Consider the following 24,220-nt stretch of genomic DNA (forward strand, 5'->3'; position numbering starts at 1 on the left):
GAACAGTGTATGGAAAACAAACTCCAGTTTGTGTAAAACTCTTCTTTCTCCCAAACATTAACCACCAAAAATAAATTTAAAAATACTTTCTATAGCATTATTTAGACATGCAAAAATGCCAGTATTGTATACACAACAAAAAGAAATAACACTGCCGCAGCATAGATCGGACCTGGTATATTTATTGCAGGACCTTCCCCTTCCTATCCACCTCCACCCCTTTCATTAACCGTCCTTCTCCTCCCAGCCTTTGCACCATATATCCCACTGGAAGCAATATCAAACAAGCACAGAGGCAGGTATAATGGAAACACATTTTGGCTGCAGCTTTATTATATATTACAATAATCTGACACATACACCCCCACAACTACAGAGATCTAACAAGCATTACTAAGCATCAGATATTCATTTAGGTAGTACAGCATGAACGTGTATAGCACAATTATATTCCTTGATGCTGGCTTGCCAGACAGATCCAGCTGATCTAAAACTAGTGGCCTGTCAGGGAGACTTGAACCTTTTGCAGCCTGCCGAACAGACCCAGCCACACACTGCTATGTGGCTTGCCACTTGCCAGAAAGACCCAGTAGCCTGCCTGAAAGTCCTTGAATATTAGACAATCTCCCCTTGGACTCATTATGTCTCTTTGTTCCACCACAGATGAGTACATGAGAAGAACATGCAAGGCTCCTCTCAGTTTTGTATAAAAGCTATAGAAATTCTGAACCAAATCCTACCTTCTGCTACCCTCAGAAAACACCTATTACAGGTAAGCAAGTCTGCTTTCTCCGAGGACAAGTAGGGTACAAAAATCCCTACACATGGGAATCCCTACATACAAGTTGATTAAATTAAAAAAAGAAAAAAAAATATCAACAGGCAAAGTTTTTGTTGGCAATGGTCTTTTCTGCAAATTTTTTTTTAAGGCAATCTGGAAATAATAAGAACAGGCCCTAGGGATGGTGAGGCATTGAATTGTAAACCCCCAAATAAACTATGCAAGACAGACTAAGCAAACCTATCACGTCAGAAATCCTTATCCAAACAGTAATGAGATGTGAATCTGTAGAAAGAATTCCAGGTTGTAGCTTTGCAGATATCTTCCATGGAGATTAATCTCAAGTGGGCCACCAATGCTGACATTATGAATACTGATGTGGTCAAGTCGAGCTTATCTGAGCATAACAGAAAGAAATACAATCTGCTATCCAATTATATAGTATATATTCAGCTACAATAATTCCAGATCTATTGGTATAGAAAGAAACAAAAATCTGGGTGGACTTTCTAACGGCTTTAGATAGAAGATTAAAGCTCTTTTGCAATCCAGACTGTGTAAAGCAGAGCTTTCCAAACTTTTCATGTTAGTGACACACGTTTTAGACAAACATAATTTCGTGACACAGTAATTCAGTCTACCAGCAAACCAGAAGTTAAAGGTTAAACGAACAAAATGTATTTCAACAATTTATGTATGTTTCCTTAAATATATACATAAAATGTTTCACAACACAACCCTCATAATAAATATTTGCAGGCTTCCACTTCCTCCATGCTGATCTTGTACATTGTGAGATCGGCATAGAGAGTGCTACTCTTGCACATTCCCAAAGATTACATGTGCCAATCAATAAAAAGTAATTTATTTTTTTTTTACGTTTGCTCTCTGATCTTAGTTTTCTAATCGGTTGGTCACAGGCTTTTTTTTCCACCTTTCCTTTCTTGTTTTTTTTGCCAATTCCTTTTACAGGGTCTTTTTTTCTATTTCTTTTCTCTCCATCTGTCTTCTTCCCTCAAACACACAATCAGGTTCTCATTCTCACACGCTATCTCACACATTCTCACACACACAGGCTCTCACTCACATGCAATCTCACACGTCCACAGCTCTCACTCTCACATGCCTCTCTCTCATACATACATATTGTCTCTCTCGTGCACATGCTGTCTCACTCTCACACACACAGGCTCTCTTGCTCAAGCACAGGCTCTCACTGGCACATGCTGTCCCTCTGCACGGGTTGCCGAAGGATGGGCTCTTCAGAGGCCCTGATCTTCCCTGGCCGTGACATGGGATCTGCAGCGGCCCTGCTATCGGGTTTCCTCTTCTCGGGCTGCCGCAACATGGGATCCGCAGCAGCCCTGCTATCGGGTTTCCTCCTCTTCTCGGGCCGTCGCGACGTGGGATCCGCAACGGCCCATTAATGCTGCTCTTCTTCTGTACGCAGCAGATGCTCCTCCTCCTTCCTGCCCACGCGGCTCCGGCAACGTTTTTCTTCCGGGGCTGCACAGGCAGGAAGGAGGAGGAGGAGTGAACGTGACCCTCTTCTTCGGGCCGACTGCCCGCCGATCTTCCTGCTATAGTTCCCTGCTTCTGCCGGCCCTGTGGACCGGGCGACACACCTCCACACTACAGGCGACACACTAATGTGTCCCGACACACACTTTGGAAAGCTCTGGTGTAAGGCTTCTTCACCTTTGCAAAAGGGACAAATAGTGGAAGGACAATTGATTAAGGTGGAAAATTCAACATAGAACCTCCACTCTATCATGGAAAAACTAGGTTTACAGTGGATAAGTCACTATGGTCTGGAACTCACTGACAGAATGCCAAAGTGATTACTAACAAAAATATGCTCTTCCAGATCATATATTCCGGCTCACAGAAGTTTATTTATTTATTTATTTATTTAAACAGTTTTATATACCGACCTTCATAGTAAATAACCATATCGGATCGGTTTACATTTAACAAGGGGTATAACTGGAGTAACAATTCAATTGAACGAAGATAACCATAGGTGGGAATAAGTCAAAGTTAGAATCAACAGGGGAGGAGAACTTGGAAGCTTGCAACAAGCTGGAAGGAAGATAAGGCAGGAAGAAATTATAACGTATTACAATGTATTACCAAAGAGCGTACGGGTTAAAGCTTAAAAGGTGCTTTAACCTGGAAGTTTAACCTAGAAGTTTCAGAGTCCATTGTTCATGAGTATAAATGCCAGGCTGGGTTAGATTGAGGGACAACTAGTGAAAGACTGGAGGATCGGCGAAGGCTTGGTGAAAGAGCCAGGTTTTAAGTCTTTTTCTGAAAGTTAAAAGGCATGGCTCTAATCTGAGATTTGATGGGATGCTATTCCAGATAGATGGGCCTGCTATCGAAAAAGCTCTGTCTTTGGTCGTAGAGAGGCGTGAGGCTTTAGTGGGGGGATATTTCAGAGTGCCTTTGTGAATACCTCTAGTAGGTCTGTTAGAGGAGTGGAGTTTGAATGGGATTTCCAGGTCGAGTTGAAGTTGATGATGGATGGTTTTGTGGATTAAGGTGATTGATTTGTATAGAATCCTGAAATTCACTGGTAGCCAATGTAAGTTCTTGAGGATAGGTGAGATGTGTTCGCCGCGGCTTGTACTGGTCAACAATCTCGCTGCCGCATTTTGTTTCATCTGCAGTGGTTTGGTCATGGATCTGGGGAGGCCTAGGAAAAGGGCACTACAGTAGTCTATTTTGGCGAATAGAAGCGCTTGGAGAACTGTCCTGAAGTCGTGGAAGAATAAGAGTGGTTTCAGTCGTTTTAGAACCTGAAGTCTATAGAAGCAGTCTTTGGAGGTTGTATTGACCATTTTCTTTAGGTTTAATCGATTGTCTAGAATTGCCCCAAGGTCTCTAACCTGCTTACAGGCAATGAGAGAATTGAGTGGTGATGGAGGGGAGATATTGTTTTCGTTTGAGGAGATGTGGAGAAGTTCTGTCTTTGAGGCGTTGAGTACCAAGTTTAAGCTGTTGAGTAGGTTAGTGATGGATAGAAGGCATTTATTCCAGTGGGTGAGCGCTTTTGAGATTGATTCAGTTATGGGGATTAGAATCTGCACGTCATCTGCGTACAGATAATGAATTAGGTTTAGGTCTGTTAACAGTTGGCAGAGGGGGAGGAGGTATATGTTAAAGAGGGTTGGAGATAAGGAGGATCCTTGTGGTACACCAAGGGTTGATTTTGTTAAGGGTGACTCTTTATTGTTAATTTTGACTTTAGAAGTCCTATTGCTGAGGAAGGACTTGAACCAGTTGTGGGCAGATCCGGAAATGCCGATATCTGCTAGGCGATCCAGCAGGATGGATGGTTGACGGTGTCGAAAGCTGCCGAGATGTCTAACAGAACTAGTAAAAAGGCGTGTCCTTTGTCTAACCCCATGATTATATGGTCTGTAAGTGAAATGAGGAGGGTTTCCTGGCTTTTAGTGGCTCAAAGGGAGCTTTCATCAGATGAGTCAGTACCATACTTAGGGGTCGATTTTAAAACCTGTGAGCACATGGACGCAATGATGTTATAACGTGCTAGTCGGCACATGCACCTTATAAAATGATTCCCGTGCACACATGCATACTGGATTTTAATATCCACGAGTACATGTGCGGGCAGGTGTCATCTAACGCACGCAGGGGGGGATTTAAAAAACAAATACGCACGACAACGCAAGTAGGCCTTTAGCAGATCCCTCCCAGTCCGCTCCAATTAAGGAGCGGACTGGGAGGGAACTTCCCTAACTACCCATCCTACCTTTTCCCTTCTCCTCCCTGACCCCTAGCCCCTACCTATATCCAATTTTTTTTGTTTTATACCTTACTGCTCCTTTGGAGCAGAAGTAACTTCCACACCCTGGCCAGCTGCCGGCATGTACGTCTCCGTGACAGCGTCCAGTGGCGCTGTCCTGGCCAGCCCCCGCCCCTTTTTGATCTGCCGGGACTTCTGCTCGTACTGGCAGATAGGCACATGGCAGGCCATTTCTATAATGCGCTCACTATGCGCGTATCTCCAAATTTTATGCGCCGGAGTTTGAAAATTTGAGCATAAGGTCCCAAGACGAGGAAGGCTTGTTAGGAGACTTCAAGAGAAACATGCTCGGCCTAAATCAAAGCACTAAAGGCAGGGCAGAAATTGGTTTATCCTCTACATAATGAAGGTAAATACCAATTGCTCTAAGTTGTAAGGATACTAATGAAACAGGAGAGTTAGGGCATCCCAACAGAGAGGTTCCATTAAATGCAAACATAGTCCATGTGCCTATATGAAAAAAAAATCACCGAAACTAATGATTTCAGAATTATCCCTAACAACTGAAAAGCAGGTTGTTAATACAAACAAAAAACACACTTTGAAATGTCTGTATGCCAATGCCAGATGTCTAAGAAATGAGATGGGAGAGTTGGAGTTTATAGCAGCAAATGATGAGATTGACATAACTGGCATCACAGAGACTTGGTGGAAGGAGGATAACCAATGGGACAGTGCTATAACAGGGTATCAGTTATATCGCAATGACAGGGAAGATCAACTTGGTGGGGGCGTGGCACTTTATGTCCGGGAGGGTATAGAGTCCAACAGGATAAAGATCATACAAGAGGCTAAATGCTCAGAAGAATCTATATGGGTAGAAATCCCATGTGTGTTGGGTAAGAGTAAGAGTATACTACCGTCCACCTGGACAAAATGGTCAGACAGACGATGAAATGCTTAAAGAAATCAGGGAAGCAAACCAATTTGGCAGTGCAATAATAATGGGAGATTTCAATTACCCCAATATTGACTGGGTAAATATAACATCAGGATTTGCTAGAGACAAAGTTCCTGGATGTAATAAATGACTGCTTCATGGAGCAATTGGTTCAGGAACCAACAAGAGAGGGAGCTATTTTAGATTTAATTCTTAGTGGAACACAGGATTTGGTGAGAGAAGTAACATGATCAAATTTAAATAAATGGAAGGGGGACAATAAGTAAATCTGCAGCTCTAACACTAAACTTTCAAAAGGGAAACTTTGATAAAATGAGGAAAATAGTTAGGAAAAAACTGAAAGGTGCAGCTGCAAAGGTTAAGTGTTCAACAGGCATGGACATTGTTTAAAAATTCAATCCTAGAGGCGCAGTCCATATGTATTCCAAACATTTAGAAAGGTGGAAGGAAGGCAAAACGATTACAGTCATGGTTAAAAGTGAGGTGAAAGAGGCTATTTTAGCCAAAAAAACATCCTTCAAAAATTGGAAGAAGGATCCATCTGAAGAAAATAGGATAAAACATAAGCATTGTCAAGTTAAGTGTAAAATATTGATAAGACAGGCGAAGAGAGAATTTGAATTGAAGGTGGCGAAACCTGTAAGGGAGTCTGTTGGACCATTAGATGACAGAGGGGTTAAAGGGGCTCTTAGGGAAGATAAGGCCATTGCAGACAGACTAAATGAATTCTTTGCTTCTGTGTTTCCTAATGAGGATGATGGGGAGATACCAGTTCCGGAGAGCCGGACTTCAGTGCCGGGAAAAATAGTGGAAACTATTCTCAAGATCAAAATCGTAGAGCATATAGAAAGACATGGTTTAATGGAACACAGTCAACATGGATTTACCCCAAGGGAAGTCTTGCCTAACAATTCTGCTTCATTTTTTTGAAGGGGTTAATAAAAATGTGGATAAAGGTGAACCGGTAGATGTAGTGTATTTGGATTTTCAGAAGGCGTTTGACAAAGTCCCTCATGAGAGGCTTCTAAGAAAACTAAAAAGTCATGGGATAGGAGGTATATGTCCTTTCGTGGATTACAAACTGGTTAAAAAAGACAGGAAATGGAGAGTAGGATTAAATGGTCAATTTTCTCGGTGGAAAAGAATAAACAATGGAGTGCCTCAGGGATCTGTATTTGGACCGGTGCTTTTCAAAATATATATATATATATATATATATATATATATATATATATATATATATAAATGATCTGGAAAGGAATACAATGAGTGAGGTTATCAAATTTGCGGATGATACAAAATTATTCAGAGTAGTTAAATCACAAGCGGATTGTGATACATTACAGGAGGACCTTGCAAGACTGGAAGATTGGGCATCCAAATGGCAGATGAAATTTAATGTGGACAAGTGCAAGGTGTTGCATATAGGGAAAAATAACCCTTGCTATAGTTACACGATGTTAGGTTCCATATTAGGAGCTATCACCCAGGAAAAAGATCTAGGCATCATAGTGGATAATACTTTAAAATCATTGGCTCAGTGTGCTGCAGCAGCCAAAAAAGCAAACAGAAAGTTAGGAATTATTAGGAAGAGAATGGTTAATAAAACGGAAAATGTCATAATGCCTCTATCGCTCCATGGTGAGACCACACCTTGAATACTGTGTCCAATTTTGGTCACCGCATTTCAAAAAAGATATAGTTGCGATGGAGAAGGTACAAAGAAGGGCAACCAAAATGATAAAGGGGATGGAACAGCTCTCCTATGAGGAAAGACTGAAGAGGTTAGGGCAGTTCAGCTTGGAGAAGAGACGGCTGAGGTGGGATATGATAGAGGTCTTTAAGATCATGAGAGGTCTTGAACGAGTAGATGTGAATCGATTATTTACACTTTTGAATAATAGAAGGACTAGGGGGCATTCCATGAAGTTAGCAAGTAGCACATTTAAGACTAATTGGAGAAAATTCTCTCTCACTCAATGCACAATAAAGCTCTGGAATTTGTTGCCAGAGAATGTGGTTAGTGCAGTTAGTGTAGCTGGGTTCAAAAAAGGTTTGGATAAGTTCTTGGAGGAGAAGTCCATTAATGGCTATTAATCAAATTTACTTAGGGAATAGCCACTGCTATTAATTGCATCAGTAGCACGGGATCTTCTTAGTGTTTGGGTAATTGCCAGGTTCTTGTAGCCTGGTTTGGCCTCTGTTGGAAACAGGATGCTGGGCTTGATGAACCCTTGGTCTGACCCAGCATGGCAATTTCTTAAGTTCTTATGTACCCTAACAGTTAGCTTTCAGAACAGACTTTGAAAGATGTAGAAGGTATTCAAGCAGTTTTTGTGTGGGGCAAGAGATAGGATCTATGTCCTTTCCTTCACCGCAGGGCACATCTCTTCCATTTAAAACCATTGGGGCAGATTTTAAAATGTATGCGTGTGGCCTACATTTGTGTGTGCTACCCAGCGTGCACAAGTGTACGCCCGATTTTATAACATCCGCACGCATGTTATAAAATCAGGGGGTCGGCGCGCACAAGGTGGCTTTCCCCGTTCCCTTGGAGTGGCCTCTGAGGGAACTTTCCTTCCCCCCCCCCCCCGTTCCATTATTTCACAAGTTGCGCGCGCCGGCTGACTGCCAGTGCGTGATCCCCAGCCCAGCAGTCTTGCAGAGGCCTCTGGCCACGCCCCCGCCTTCGGACCGCCCCTGCCCCACCCGTTTTTTCAAGCCCTGAGACTTACACGCATCCCGGGGCTTTACGCGCGCCGCCAGGCTTTTAAAATCTGCCCCACTAGTTCTTAACAGTAGCCTTTCTAGAAGCCTTACATATATGAGTCATCCTATGACAGATTCAAGGAACCCAATATTACCATTTCAACATCTACGCTGTGAAGGCTAAGAGCCTGAAGATGGGGAGTAAAAGTTCCTTGGCTCTGTATGATGAAGGTTGGAATATACATCAACAAGATTGGTTTTCTGATGGAACCAGAAACCATATGTTTGGTTCCAGGACTTGGCTCAGTTTGTCCACTTAGGATGTTGGTCTTGCCCACCAGATAGGTAGCTCTTCAGATTATTCCCTACGAAATGGCCCAAGACCATATTCTGTCAGAACCCCAACACAGAAGACAAGTATTCCATTCCTCCCTGCTTGATAATGTAAAACATGGCCTTTTAGTTATTTGTCAGAATAAGACTAATCTTCTTGGTCAACCGATCTCTGAAAGCCTTTACAGCATTCCAGATTGCAATAGCTCTATCAATGTGGTAACATGTGCAACCCATCTAACATGCACTCCCCAGCCCAGGTTGGCTGCATCTGTTACGAGAATTGGGGAAGGTGGAATTTGGAAAGACAACCCCCTGGACTAGCTACTAGGATAATGAGTCCCTGAGCTGCTGAGTGATTTGGATGCAGTTTTGAATGTCTTGTGTGGCCTGCATCCAGTGAGATATTAAAGTCTATTGGGATTTTCTAATGTAGAGATGTGCCAAGGATGTGATGTATACTGTTGATGCCAAAAAGACACAAAATCCTCAACATGCCCAGGCTGTCTGCTGAATGTTTTATTCCTTTTACCACAGACAGGTTTGTTATTCTTTCTTGTAGAAGGAAGGAAGGCTTTTGCCACAGTTATGTTTAGCAGAACTCCTATGAACTTCAATTGAGATGACTTGCTTAATTGGGATTTTGGGTCCCTCTTCAGTCTTACAACATAGAATTATGAAAATGAAAAACATAAGGAGAAACTTAACTCTGCAGGGTGGCGGGCAAATTCGTGAGAACATATCACTCCGATTCTTAAACAACTTCATTGGTTACCAATCTCTCACAGGATAATATATAAAACCCTAACTCTAATCTTTTCAATAAAGCATTTACAATGTCTTAAGATCAATAACCCCTCTATCACTTTCAATTATGCCTTCCCCTTTACTCCCCTTTTTCCCATCCCCCTTCCTTCTATTTTATCAATCACTACACTCTTTCCCATCCCTCTCATTTCTCCCTCTTCTCAACCCCCAATCTTTCATTGATTTTTAACATATTTGATAATTATATTTTGTAATACATATCCCATTTTTCCCCTCATTTGTTATATTTATTACACTGTATCCATTTTTTAGTTAAAATTGTTATATGTAAACAAACGTGATGGCATTGCTGAATATCTGTATATAAAAGCAAATTAAATAAATTAAATAAACTAACACCCTGCTGTTCTAGAACACCTGTAACAGGTAAGCAACTCTTTCTCTTAGGACAAGCAGGATGGTAGTCCTCACACATGAGTGAATCCCTAGCTACAGGCTGCTCTCCAGCACAAAAAAAAAAGAGGATGACACCAACCATGTGCCAACAGGCACAACAACACAATGCTGTTGGTAACAGAAGGGGAGACAGTCTGAATCCAAACAATGGACCCTAGGCAGGGAGAGTTGGCTTCTACACCTCAAAAGAGATTCCTGAGGACAGACTGCTGAACCTACTGTCACGATTATTTTTCTTCAGACAGTAATGAGATGTAAATGTGTGGAGAGAATTCCATGTTGCAGCCTTGCAGATCTCCTCCATGAGAACCGCTCGCAAATGGGCCACAGATGTTGCCCATCTACATGCTCATTCTGACAGAATGAGCCTTGACATGACCCCACAAGATGCAGTCCCGCAAGGGCATAACAGAAGGAGATGCAATCTGCTAGCCAATTGGATAATGTCTGTTTGGCAACAGCAACTCCCAACCTATTCCTAACAAAAGAAATAAAAAGTTTGGTGGACTGTCTATGGGCCTCTGTCCACTCCAGATAGAAGGTTAAGGCTCTCTTGCAGTCCAGACTGTGCAGTGCTCGTTCGTCTTGGTGCGAGTGGAAAAAAATGTTGGCAGGACGACTGACTGGTTAAAATGGAAATCTGTCACCAACTTAGGCAGAAACTTAGGGTGTGTACCCAAGACCACTCTGTCATGAAAAAACTTAGTGTAAGGTGGATAAGTCACAGATGGGCGTACCATCTACACCATGGTGGTATGCACTGAGATGAACTCTACTGGAGTTGGTTTTTAAGCCAGCCTCCGATAGGTATAGAAGGTAATCAAGCAGTATTTGAGTGGGGCAAGAGAACTGATCCAGAGCCTTCTGCTCACACCACATAGAAAACCTCCTCCACTTCAGTCCATAGGTCTTATTAGTGGAAGGCTTTATGGAAGCCTCCAGGACTTGACACAATCTCAAAGATCGAGCAGTTACAGAATTAACCTCTCAACATCCAGGCTGTGAGCGACAGAGTCTGGAGATTGGGATACCGTAACCTGCCTCAGCCTTGCGTGCTGAGCTCTGGGGAAGTCCCCAGACCGATCAGTTTCCGAATGGCCAGCTCCCAAAGGAGTGGAAACCAGACCTGTCTCAGCCAATGAGGGGCTATGAGTATCATAGTCCCTCTGTCCTCATGAAGTTTCAAGCGAGTCTTCACCACTAAGGGAATCTGAGGATACTCGTAAAGAAGACCCTTGCCCCAATGGTGAGCAAAGGCATCAGATGCTGTTTTGCCATCTGTTCTGTACAGCGACCAGAAATGAGTCACCTTTCTATTGCACGGGGATGCAAACAGATCCACATGTGGGCTCCACCAGAGGCAGAAGATCCAGGTCGCTACCCCCTGATCCAGAGACCACTCATAGGGTCTGAAGGCACTACTCAGCCTGTCTGCTATTACGTTCTCTGTTCCAGCCAGATACATGGCCCTGAGCAGCATCCCATGGGACAGGGCCCATGACCAGATCTGGACCACTTCTTGACACAGGAGGTATGACCTTGTGCCTCCCAGCTTGATGACATACTACATAGCTACTTGATTGTCTGTTTGGATCAGGAGAACGTTGCTGGACAGTCTATCTCTGAAAGCCCACAGTGCACACCTGATCGCCCAAAGTTCCAGGAAATTGATTTGACAACATGCTTCCTAGGCAGACCAGAGATCCTGGGTGTGGAGATCCTCTACATGAGCTCTCCACCCCAGCGTGGATGCATCCATGGTAAGGACAATTTGGGTAGGGGACTTTGGAAGGATATTCCACGTTGCAAGTTTGAGAGTACCCACCACCAGGACAGAGAATCCCAGAGAGACGGGATGATACGGATGTGATCCTGGAGGCTTCTGCATGGCCTGGTGCCACTGCGATCTCAGGGTCCATTGGGCTGTGCACATGTGCAAATGTCCCAAGGGAGTAACATGAACAGTTGCAGCCATGTGGTCCAATAGCCTCAACCTGTGCCAAGCTGACACCTGCTAGCTCTGTTGAATCCCCACTGCTATGGATGTAAAGCTGACCATCCTGGTCTATAGCAGGAAGGCTTTTGCCAGAGACATGTCTAGCAGGGCTCCTAGGAAGTCCAACTGAGGTGAAGGGCTGAGATGGGACTTCGGGTAGTTGATGACAAACCCTAGTGATTCCAACACCTGAATGGTCAAGTGGATGGACTGAGTGACTCCTACCTGAGATGTGCTCTTGACCAGCCAATTGTCTAGGTAAGGGAAAACATGCACTCCCAGTCTGCAGAGGTGTGCCCCTCATGGCCAGGCATTTTGTTAAGACACATGGGGCCACCACTAGCCTAAACGGTAACACTCTGCACTGGAAGTGCTGTTTTCCCACCACAAATCTGAGATACTTCCTGTGACTTGGGAACATCTCCATGTGAGTGTATGCATCCTTCAAAATGAGGGAGCTTAGCCAGTCCCCTTTTTGCAAGAGGGGAATTCAAGGTGCCCAGGGAAACTTTTCAGAAACTTGTTCAAAGCCCTAAGGTCTAGGATGGGATGGAATCCTGCTGTTCTCTTTGGAATCAGGAAGTACTGGGAGTAGAATCCCTGCCCTCTTTGCTTTGGTGGGACAGGTTTGACCGCTCTGGCCATTAAGAGGGCAGACAGCTCCCTTATCAGTACCTCCAGATGCACTATTGGCCCCCAAAATGGGCATGGAGGGCAAATTGGCAGGACACCCAATAGGTTTAATTGGTACCCTTGACAGATGATTGACAGAACCCACTGTTCCGAGGTCATACTGAGCCACTGATCCACGAAGAACTGTAGCCTGCCCCCAACCGGGGAATCCAACATCTCTGGTACAGGTGGCTGGCTTAAGCTCCCTATGATCCAGTCAAAACCCCGTGCTGGGATTTGACTGGGGCACCAGCTGGGGAGGTCTCTGCTGCCTGGGACAGCCATGGGAGCTCACCCACTGGAACCAGGAGCAAGGGGCCAGAGGATAGTACTTCCTATGGCAGTAGAAAGACTTCCTCAGACCCTGTCTAGTCAACCTCCTTATGAGGAAGGAGGGCCTGAAGTGCTAGCAGAGAGTTGTTGGAGGGTCTCATGGTGGCCCCTCAACTGGGCTTCTGCATCCCTCACCTTATCTAAGAGGAGATTCTCTCCCATGCTATTTTCTAAGTCAACTTGATTAATAGCAGGACTTCTCCTCCAAAATGGACTTCTCCTCCAAAATGGACTTCTCCTCCAAAATGGACTTCTCCTCCAAAAACTTATCCAAACCTTTTTTAAACCCAGCTACACTAACTGCACTAACCACATCCCCTGGCAACAAATTGCAGAGTTTAATTTTGCGTTAAGTGAAAAAGAACTTTCTCCGATTCGTTTTTAAATGTGCTACATGCTAACTTTATGGAGTGCCCCCTAGTCCTTCTATTACCCGAAAGAGTAAACAAATAGATTCACATTTACCTGTTCTAGACCTCTCATGATTTTAAAAATACCTCTATCACATCCCCCCCTCAGCCATCTCTTCTCCTAGGAGAACCTCTGCCTATGATAGTATGGTATTTAACTAATGCTGCCAGTTTAGTGAAGACCATCCAGAGTTGTTTTTTTTTAATTCTTTTATTATTGCAGCATACATTTTTTCCCCAAAACGTACATTTTTAAATCAATAAACTAAGTAGAGATGAACTGAAAGTCACACAATAGATGCACATAGGCAACAAATTGACCTCCTGAGGTTCCACCAGTCCTATCTTACTATAATTCAAATGATCCCATTTTTGCAACATTCTACTATAATGTATTATGCTTTAGTGCAGGGGTCGGGAACCCATGGCTCGCGAGCCAGATATGGCTCTTTTGAGGGCTGCATCTGGCTCGCAGACAGTCGCCACACTTTCCCACTGACCCAGCTGCTCCCCGGTCCTCCTCCGCCCGAGCTTAAAATGCTGTCAGCCCGGGCGGAACGCGGCAGGACAGCTGGAGTCAGCGGCAGCGGCGTGCTCTCTTCGCCCCCCCCGCGGCCCGGAAGAGGAAGTGAGGAGTATCGGGTGCCTGCGCGGCAAGAAGAGGCCACACTAGTGCGCTCGGCATCGGCCCGAAGAAAAGAAGACTGCAGCGCGGCTCGGAGGAGAATGAAGAGGTTCAACCGCGGCCGATGGGACTCCGCCTCCGCGAGGGCTGAAAATGAAGAGGTTAGCGTTGGGAGGAGGCTGCTGCTGCCGCGAGTTCCCGGGGTGGGGGAGAGAGAGAGTGATTGAGCGAGCAAACACACATGCTTGCTCGCTCATTCACTCTCTCTCACCCCCACCCCGGGAACTCGCGGCAGCAGCAGCCTCCTCCCAACGCTAACCTCTTCATTTTCAGCCCTCGCGGAAGCGGAGTCCCATCGGCCGCGGTTGAATCTCTTCATTCTCCTCCGAGCCGCGCTGCAGTCTTCTTTTCTTCGGGCCGATGCCGAGCGCACTAGCGTGGCCTCTTCTTGCCGCGCAGGCACCCGATACTCCTCACTTCCTCTTCCGGGCCGCGAGGGGGGGGGGGGCTGTGTGTGTGTGAGTGAGAGATTGCATGTATGTGAATGATTGAGAGCCTGTACATGTGAAAGAGAGTATGTCTGTGATTGAGAGCCTGCCTGTGAGAGAGAGAGAGAGCATGAATGTAAGTTTACCATTGGGAACCTGTATGTGTAAGTTTGTGATTGAAAACCTGTTTGTGTGAAAGAGTATGTGTGTATGATTGAGATCCTTTGTGTGTGAGAGAAATCATGTGTATGTATGATTAAGAGCCTGTGTGTATAAGTAAGAGAGAGATCATGTGTGTCTGTGTGTGACTGAGAGCTGATTTAGGTGAGGGAGCATGTGAGTATGTGATTGAGAGCCTGTGTTTAAATGAGAGAGAGAGACCATGTGTGTCTGTGTGTGATTGAGAGCTGATTTAGGTGAGGGAGCATGTGAGTATGTGATTGAGAGCCTGTGTGTAAATGAGAGAAAGAGAGGACATGTTTGTAAGCATGTGAATGAGAGTCTGTGTGTGAGAGAAAAAGACAGCATGTATTTATGTGATTGAAAGCCTGTGTGTGTGTAAGCGTGAAAAGATAGACAGCATGTGTGTAAATGTGTAATTAAGAGCCTATATAAGTGAGTGAGAAAAAACATGTGTATATGTGAGTACTGAGAGCATGTGTGTATAGGTGTGTCATTGAGAGCCAGTGTGAGAGAGAGCGCTGGTATGTGACAGAGAGAGGAGAAAGTTCCAAGCAAACCACCCCACCTCCTGCTAATTCAGAACAATCTCAGGACACCTGGATATCAAACGTTCCCAGGTATGCAGAGCAAAAAAATTTTTGTATCCTTATTATTTTTCATTACTGGGTCTTTGTGTCTGCTATTTTGAAATATTTTGTTGGTATCTGGAAATGTTTTATATGTGTGTTTAATTATTGGATATTCCACTCATTAGCTGTTTCGAAATATGTTCTTTTTGTTAGTACAGTTTTACTGCTGATGATTTTATATTTCTTGATTTGTTTTATAAGGATGGGTGATGTTTCTTTTTTCCTTTGTTACACTGCATACAGAGACTCTGGCTTGTTGCAGTTTCCAATTCATTTTTTTCTGCATGCTTCTTGTTATGCGTTTTGGTCTCTTTATTCTATGTTAGGTGAGGGACAGCACGTGATTCAGGTGAGGTTTTCTGCTGGCGTGTAGTTTCTGTGTAGGACTCTATAGCAGCCTGACTTGGTCCATTTTCCTAATAGGAGATGTATTGGTGTCTTAAGGCCTGGTGTAATATTTTCAGAGACTTATTGTACTTTAAAAGTGTGATCTTACATAAAATGCACACATTTACTTATATTTAGTTTTAAACATATTGTATGGCTCTCATGGAATTACATTTTAAAATATGTGGCGTTTATGGCTCTCTCAGCCAAAAAGGTTCCTGACCCCTGCTTTAGTGTATCATTAAATAAAATGCTAACAGAGATACGTTTTAATATGTTAGTCTTACAATTGTTAATTACAAATTTTACAGATGAGAAGAGTGTAAGGAAAAGTTCTTGCCTGCAATGTAGCGTACCAACTTGTACAAAGTGTCTTTTGAAATACCGTTCTGTTTTCTTTTACTAATGCATGCTATGTTCTGCTGTGTATTCTTGTTTCACAACCTATCGGGCCGATACAGTAAAGTGCGGCCGCGGTTACCCTGTTTTTAAACCGCTTTGGACGCACATTTTGGACGCGTAAGGCTAACCCACAATTCAGTATCCAGTTTTACGCATCCTTACCGCTTGCCGAAATGGACACGTATCCGTCTCCGCCCGCCGCATGTATATGCTATGTTAATGATCGATTTAGCTATTCCCTCCAATACAGTAACGTGCGCCCAGATTATCGCCTTTTTAACCAGCTTATTTGCCGTGTCTTTAACCTGCATATTTACCGCCTACCCTGACCCAGTGTGGTGTTCAGTCAGCTTCGTACCGGACAGCGCCATGGACAACATGTATATTATTGCTCTGGCACTATTTTTCATTTGGTTGAGAAGCAGAATGAGAAATGCTCGAATGAGAAACGCTCGAAATGCTCGGCAGATTGGAGAGGCGAACAGGGGAGCCCAGCAGCAAGGAGAACCCATCCGACCGGAGAACCCAGCAGCAAGACCGGAGGAGGTATGTGATATGTTTCGGTTGAACTGTACCATCCATCCATCTCTGGGCGTCTCTGAGGCTCCGGACATGGACGCCTCTACGGATGCCGGAGAGATGGGCGACCGCTAGGCATCCTGAGGCTCCAGGTCCAGCGGAGACATAGAAACTATGTTTCATAGGGTAGATGCAAGAGGAGGAAGGTTCAGGAAACTAAACTCAGGCTTTTAGGTAGGAAATTGAAATCCAGAACATCCAAGGTTGCAGCCTCAGAATAAGCCTGAGTTTAGTTTCCTGAACCTTCCCCCTCTTGCATCTACCCTATCTCATTTCTACCTGCATTTACCATAATAATCAGCTCCTTTCCAGGACTTTCAATCAACAGATTTAAAAAGAATTGTAGAAAGTACTTTTTCACTTACAGACTGATGCAGTATTGGCACATAGAAAGCAGGCGTACAACGCTGAGCGCCCGCTTTCTTAACGCACGCCCAATCACCTCTCCCAGGGACCCAATGTAATATTCAAATAACCTGCCACACTAAAAAGGACGTGCTAGGGAAAATGTACGTCCCTAGCGCCCCTAGGAGACATGGCCGGGAGCCTGACCTGCCCTAAGCTCCCTCCCCCCAAGGTCTGGCCTCCAATTGGTCCTTTCCACTGACATTTAACAGTGAAGGAACCAATTGGCAATACATGAAAGAGTGAATAAATTAATATTAAGTGCCCGCCACTTTAACATTTAAGAGTCACCCAGGGACCAATGGGGACCTACCTGGGGGGGGGGGGGTGACCCTGGGAGTTTGGACACACATAGGTGAGCCCCTGATGGGGGAGGAGGGAGCCAACCAGCTCCATGGAGGGGGAGGAGGACGACATGGTGGTGAATTGCCTGGAACCAGAAACTCAGACCAAGATGGAAGCAGACTATGGAACTTTGGGGTTTTTTTGGTTGTGTTTCAAGGACAGGGAAGGCTGTTGCCTGAAAACACAATGGTGGGGAGTAGGGGAGAGTCGTGCTACAGCCCAAGAGACACAGGCTTTTTGGTGCAGAGACTGTTTCCCTATGACTCATGGAAGCTGAAAAATTTGCAGGCCTTTTTTTTTAAATTTTTATTTATTTATTTTTTGGTAAAAGGAGAGAGAGAAAGAATAGGCCCAAGGCTACAAGCAGAACTCCTGATGTGTGAACTACGGAGTGTTTGCTGCAGGGTCATGGCTTTGCAGACAAGGCGAAACCTTGATCCTTCAGCAACTGATCCAAAGAACAATATGTACTAAAGAAGACTTTCTTGTAACACTGTTGTTTTGGGTGACTTTTTTTCCTGGGACTGTACCTTAAGGAGGATGGCAACACTGGGAGCTTTACCACAGTGAACTATTCACTATGCAGCCTGGTTCTTCATCCCTGCCAGGACTCCAAAATCACCATTGGTGGAGAGTACTGCAGAGTGGAACTGCCTAGAGAAGCTTCGGATGTCTACAGTTAAGGCTCGGCTCTACCTCAGGTAACTAACCTGGGACAACAGATAACAGGCAAATATATCCACTAAGTAAAATTGAAAAAAAATGCATTACATTTAGAAATAAAACAGAAGACTAAAAATGTGTTTAAGAGCCTAAATAGCAATTAATTGAAATGTTGAAGCAATTCCACAGGATCTGAAACAACATTTCACAGGACTAGACGAGAGGACGTAAATCTGGGAAATTAGGTGAATGCTTCCTGTTATTTATCAGATTTCAAAACTGACCATATATATTTGTTTTACTCTCTAATCCTTCCTCCTCACCTTATCTCATTTTCTCTCACAAGATGGAATAAGTCACTTCTGGCCCCATGCATTTGCTAAGTTATTCTATTACCCTCTCTCACTCAAAGATATATATCACTGAATGGAAAAACACTCCCTCTCTTCTCTTTCCTTCCTTAAAGACAGGTTTACAGAAAGGACTCTCTCTCTCTTCAGCAAAATGAGAAAAGGCAACAGTATCATATAATGAAAGGTTACCCTAGCAGACAAGAAATGGCAGTCCTTGTTCATGAAGACATGAAGATTTGCAGATTGTTCTCTCCTTAGGCTCCCCTATTTGAAAGGCATCTACATATTTCCTGGGGGAAAAAAATCTAATTCCAAATGCACAGTGGACAATTATCTAGTTTAATAGGGTAATAGCTTTTTTAATTTTAAATGGAAACAGATTCAGGGATCAAAGGTGACAATACGCCTTCAATTTACAGTAAGTTTTGACATTTACACCAAACTGAAAGTCAGTCCACATTCTAACTATAAAAGGCTTATGTCTGTTTCACAGAGGACGAAAATAGGGTTCTGACTGCTAGTTCCATTAAAGACCCGAATGCCTCCCTTCCGGCAATAAGCAAATCCTTTCGCTGAACAGGTCTGACTAAATAATTAAGAACTTCTTTAAGTAGGATCTTTACTAGTTTGATAAGGACTAGATAATGAATTTAAGCTGAAGGAACATTTCCTCAAGATATCTAACAGCTTTACTAGTACAACCACTAGAAACCTGTTTTATTTTTGGCTCAGGGGTTCCAGGTTGATGATTACTAAGAAGTAATTAAGATACCTATATTACTACAATCAAACTGGCATTTTACAATGACCTGGACCCTCATCCATCTGAATAAGTCAACATTTACCATTATATTATATAGCAATAATTGTTTTACAAGGCCTTATTGTTTGGATTATGCTCTATGAAACCCTGCAGCTAATTATTACACCATTTTATATTTATGAACCAGAAAAATATTTATGTTTTAGATGGTTTTTGGTTTTTAGTTTATGTTCTTTGATTAATTAAATGGTTTTATTGATTTTTTTATTTGATGTTTTATGGCTATTGGGAATGTTTTATTGTACACTGCTTGGAAATGTTGACAGGCAGTATATAAATTTGTTAAATAAAAAGTGGTAATACTTCTACTAAAATCTGTGGTGAGACCTAGCCTGGAGTACTGTACCCAATTCTGGAGGTCCCATCTCCAGAAAGAAAACAGTCATAGCAATACAGAGATGTAAAGTCTGCATTATAATCCATACAAGAGTACCTAAATATTTATACCTTAGATGAGAGTAGGGTAGAAAGATGGTGAACTATAAAGATGTCAATAGTGTAAAAAAAAAAAGTTAGATAAATAAGGAAGTACTTCTTCATAATGGGTAAAAGCAACAGTTTCCCAGAAACTGTGGTGAAGGCAAAGATGGTATCAACATTCAAGAAATCATGGGGCTTAGCTAAATGAGTCTTTATGAAGGAGAAGCTGGAGCGGTAGTATTGCACCACTGATAAAGATTGTGTAGTTTGCACATATTGGGGTAGATTTTATAAATCTGCACCCGCGCGTACTTTTGTTCGCACATCAGGCGCAAACAAGAGTACGCGGGATTTTAATAGATACACGCAGAGCCGCGTGTATCCATTAAAATCCTGAGTCAGCGTGCGCAAGGCTGCCCAAAATCGGCAGCCTGCGCACGCTGAGCCGCACAGCCTGCCTCCGTTCCCTCCGAGGCCGCTCCGAAATCAGAGCGGCCTCTCAGAGGGAACTTTCCTTCCGCCTCCCCCCACCTTCCCCCTCCCTTCCCCTAACCCACCCCCCCCACAGCCCTATCTAAACCCCCCGAAGCAGGCATAACTTGTGCGCGCCAGGCCAGCCACCGGCGCGCGATTCCCAGGCCTGGGAGCCGTTTCGGAGGCCTCAGCCATGCCCCCGAAACGCTCCCAGGTTGGAACCACGCCCACGGCCCCACCCCCAAGTGACGCGCCACACCCTGACACGCCCCCAGGACTTAGGCTCGGCACGCGCAGTGGGTACTTCGGCCAGGTTTTCGGGGGGTACACGCATATCTTACGCGCGTACCCCTTTGAAAATCTGGCCCATTCTATCTACCATCATATTCTGCCTATGTTTAATTTTTCACAATATTTTTTAAAGAAATTAATCATTTATTCCAAGAAAGAAAGAAATGACTTTTTACTATTCCCCTAGCTAGCTAACATCAAATGCTTCTAATGTATTCCACATTCAGAGTACAGAAACTATGAAAGATTGTCCTTGTACTGCTCTTCAGCATAAAATAGCCCTTCTCAATTTAAATGTAATCATGAGCAAAATGCTCTTTTGCAGATTTCCCAGACAGTACAAGACATAAAAGAACCAAAACTACATGATACAACAGAAAACAATTTTGGAGAAAATGTCACTTCCAATATATAGTGTTTCATCACTGGGAAATTGCATTGCTTGTTCTTGTTATTTTGTTGTATTTGCTTTTGTTGATGAAGCGCCTACTTTCTTGAATCTCGCACCAAATCTATTTCATATCAGAATTTGGATACCACCTTTTAATTAACCTCTGGCAACTTTTTTTTTTCCCCTTTCAATGTTATTCAATTTAATAAACAAAATGCACACTGCAATTTTAAAAAATGTATTTATACATACAATTTGATAGATAAGATACTTCAACCACAGTGACTTACAACAGCTCTTTCACAAATATTGAATCTTTTCACTTAATTTTTTAATCCATATATGGTATCGTCCATATTAGCTTCTGCATCAGGGGTGTGCAAATTTGGTCTGACAGTCACAAACAAGTCAAACAAAATATTTAAATTTTGTCTGTTTCTTTTATCCGGTATACGTATACCTTATATTCATTAGAGAGAAATTTACAGAAAGGTCTACAAGGATGTGCAAATCCTTGATGCTGTATTTTTTCTTTTGTCTACATGTTACATAGTTCCCACATTTAATCACTAGTAATTTCCACTATATTTATAAAGTTAATTGGTAGAACTTAGTATTTAAGCACCTTTGGATGCCATATTGATGTCATGATTGCTATTTAAATTGCTACTACTTTAAAATGTTTACCCAACTATTATAAAGCTGCAAATGGCCTATGCTCATCTGCTGCTACTCAAATTGTCCTGTAAACCACTAAATTTCTTATTCAAAGTTGATAGGTAATAAGATGAAATATGCAAACATAAGACACTAATACTTTATAAAAGATCATTCAGAACAGCGATAGGGCAGGAAAAAGACAAAATTGAATAAAAACAATCCCATAGTACATGTTAAATGTACCTATTCAATTCTGCTCTGAAGATTCAAGTAGTCAAAAAGGCTCTCTCTCCATTTCAAATCTAACTTTATTCACTCTACCAAATCTGACCAGGGCTTTCCTTAATGCTAAAAATGCTGTATCCCCTAAAGAGGCACTTGCTTTATTTTGTTTTCAATACTAATGCTATTTTTTTTAATTACATAAGACTATTAGCTACCTTATATGAAAACATATTTCAGTATACCAGCACAAATAAATATGCAGCAATGAGACAAAGTGGTCCACAAGTAAAAATGTCTGACCTACTTTGCAAACCCCAAAGGTTAGCATGCACACAGTCTTTATAAAAAGGGGATGCACATTAGAAGCTACAAATTCACTTAACATTTCATATAGGTTGACGCTGCTGAGAGGCTATTAATTTTTTAAATGTGCTCAATCTTACTGTGGCTCATGTAAAAATACCATTAATAATGTATGTTAAGGAGAAAGTAGTGCAATAAATATAAATAAAAATCAGCTTGTGGCTACCATGGCAGTTCAGCTCACCAGTCAGCTTTATTGCTGATCTCTGGTCTCCTTTTACCTAGGGATTTTTCCCACAGACACAAGAGTGACTAGTGTACTGACTGGGCAGCGTCTTGGTTTAATTAGTGAAGGCCTCAGAATTCAGATTTCAAGCTCAAAACAGCATCATCTGCTACCGTAATGCAGAGCTTCCAGCGTGACCCACAGCAATGGTGGTCTGTTCATGCAACATAACTGCTCAATTGTCCAACATGCAGAAACATTAGCATCTAGGTCTAAGTCTAATCTAGATATGTTTGTAACAATTTTTGCACAGTTATGTAGTGTCTGATGTCAGTTTCATTAAACTTGGAACCACAGTTTACTAAACACTGAATAAATACAGGGTACTCAGAGTAAGAAGAATTTACACCCATTGCCTGTTTTTTTCCTTAGAAAAATTTTCATATGATATTAGACAAAAGATCGGGGTAAGAAATTGCTTTACAGATTATACAAAATGAACAGAAGGAACACAAAAGTAACATATCTTCTACAAACGTTTGTGTGCTTACTGTATTTGGTATGAATAGTGTCGTAAAAAAGTGTGTATTTACCATATCTTCACAGAACTAATTTCATTGCTTTACTAACATAGGCTAAAAACCTATTCTATCACCCCAAAACATACAAGAATGTTAAAGAACAAGCTCATTTGAATGAGTGATGCATTATAGCCTACCAGTTCTAGTCCTGTAGACAACAGGATTCAATTCAATTCTCATACATACCAATTTTATTTTGACTACCTTTCATAAGATAAATCTTAATGGGTAGATTTTAAATAGGCCGCACGCGTAAAATCCGGCCTTTACATGCGCCGAGCCTATTTTCCAAAAGGCCCGGCCACGCGCATAAAGGCCCGGCCACGCGCATAAGTGCCAGCCTTCCTGCAAGGGAAGGGCCGGGGGAGGGGGGGGGGTGCCAGGACAACACCATCAATCGCTGTCCTGGCGCACGCAACTTACTTCAGTAAGTATAAAAACAAAGAAAACAAGGTTAGATAGAGTTTAGAGGGTAGGGAGGAGAGGGGAAGGCCAAAATGCGTTGCCACACTAAGTTTGCAGAAATCCTCCCCCCCCGCCACGTATTTTATAACATGCACACACCGGCATATTACTTTCAGGTAATAAAACTGGGGAATATCCTGTCTAATCCATCACTGGCAAAACTGTACCTGCTAGCCAAAGAGCTACCTTGATGCCACCACAGAGATGCCTATATATGTAAACACAATATAGTCACTTGCAAGCATGCCTGCAGTAACTAAACAATCTGAAAATGCTGCAGAGTTTTAAAGAATGCCAGTTACCGATCTCAGAAAAGAAAAATGTACCACAGAAAATCAAAGACATCTTTGGCAAATAATGCAAACTAACATGAGCCCCAGCAGATGGTAGAAAAATTACAAACTGACATAGTAATAAAGGTTTTGTAAAAAAAAACTAATAATTCTTACTGCATTGCTCCCTTAATTTTCACCTACTTTTGCACAACCAATATTTTGGCAGATGGAGTTTCTTTGAGCAACAAAATTTTAGTCAGCCATGAAACATTTCTGTTCAGTTATATGACTTTATTGGAAAACATTTTAACAGCATGAATTGCAGATGGATTCTGACAAGTACTAACCATCTCCAGCACAACCCATGAGCACAGTCCTGACAATCTGTCACTCAAAATGGAAAAAAAGAGTGAAGAAGATTAACAAATTAAACTAAAAAGCTTAGTTTCTTCAACTAGGTGCTGGACTGTGGAAAAATTAGCATTCAGACAAACGGGCTACTAAAGAACCTTGGCAGAGAGCAAGAGTCCTGTATATTTAAGTGATACTGTACTGCAAGAGCCTGACAATGGGAAGAACGTAATATGACCATACTAAAAATCAGTGCTAAATTTATAATGTTCTTTTTTTTTTTTGTTACTACAATAAAATTTGACTTTACTTCAGATTTAAAAAGCAAATGAGATGCCTAGCACACAATAAGTAAAATTGTACTCAAAATCAGAAGTAAAATAAAGTACACTAAAATGAAAGTAAAGTTATCTTTACTTCTATTTAACTTCAACTGTTTGAGACGGAAGTTACGTTTAACTCACACCTCCAACCACTGATATTTT

At 42.6% G+C, this 24,220-nt stretch overlaps 1 protein-coding gene across 2 annotated transcripts in view; it reads right to left on the reverse strand.

The window, feature by feature from the left end:
- MAN1A2 (mannosidase alpha class 1A member 2) overlaps positions 1-24,220 on the reverse strand; it is a 335,006-nt gene that overhangs the window by 239,678 nt on the left and 71,108 nt on the right. The gene's annotated exons all lie outside the window — the stretch shown is intronic.

Source organism: Rhinatrema bivittatum, chromosome 15 (genome assembly GCF_901001135.1).
Source record: "Rhinatrema bivittatum chromosome 15, aRhiBiv1.1, whole genome shotgun sequence".
Lineage (NCBI taxonomy): Eukaryota > Metazoa > Chordata > Amphibia > Gymnophiona > Rhinatrematidae > Rhinatrema > Rhinatrema bivittatum.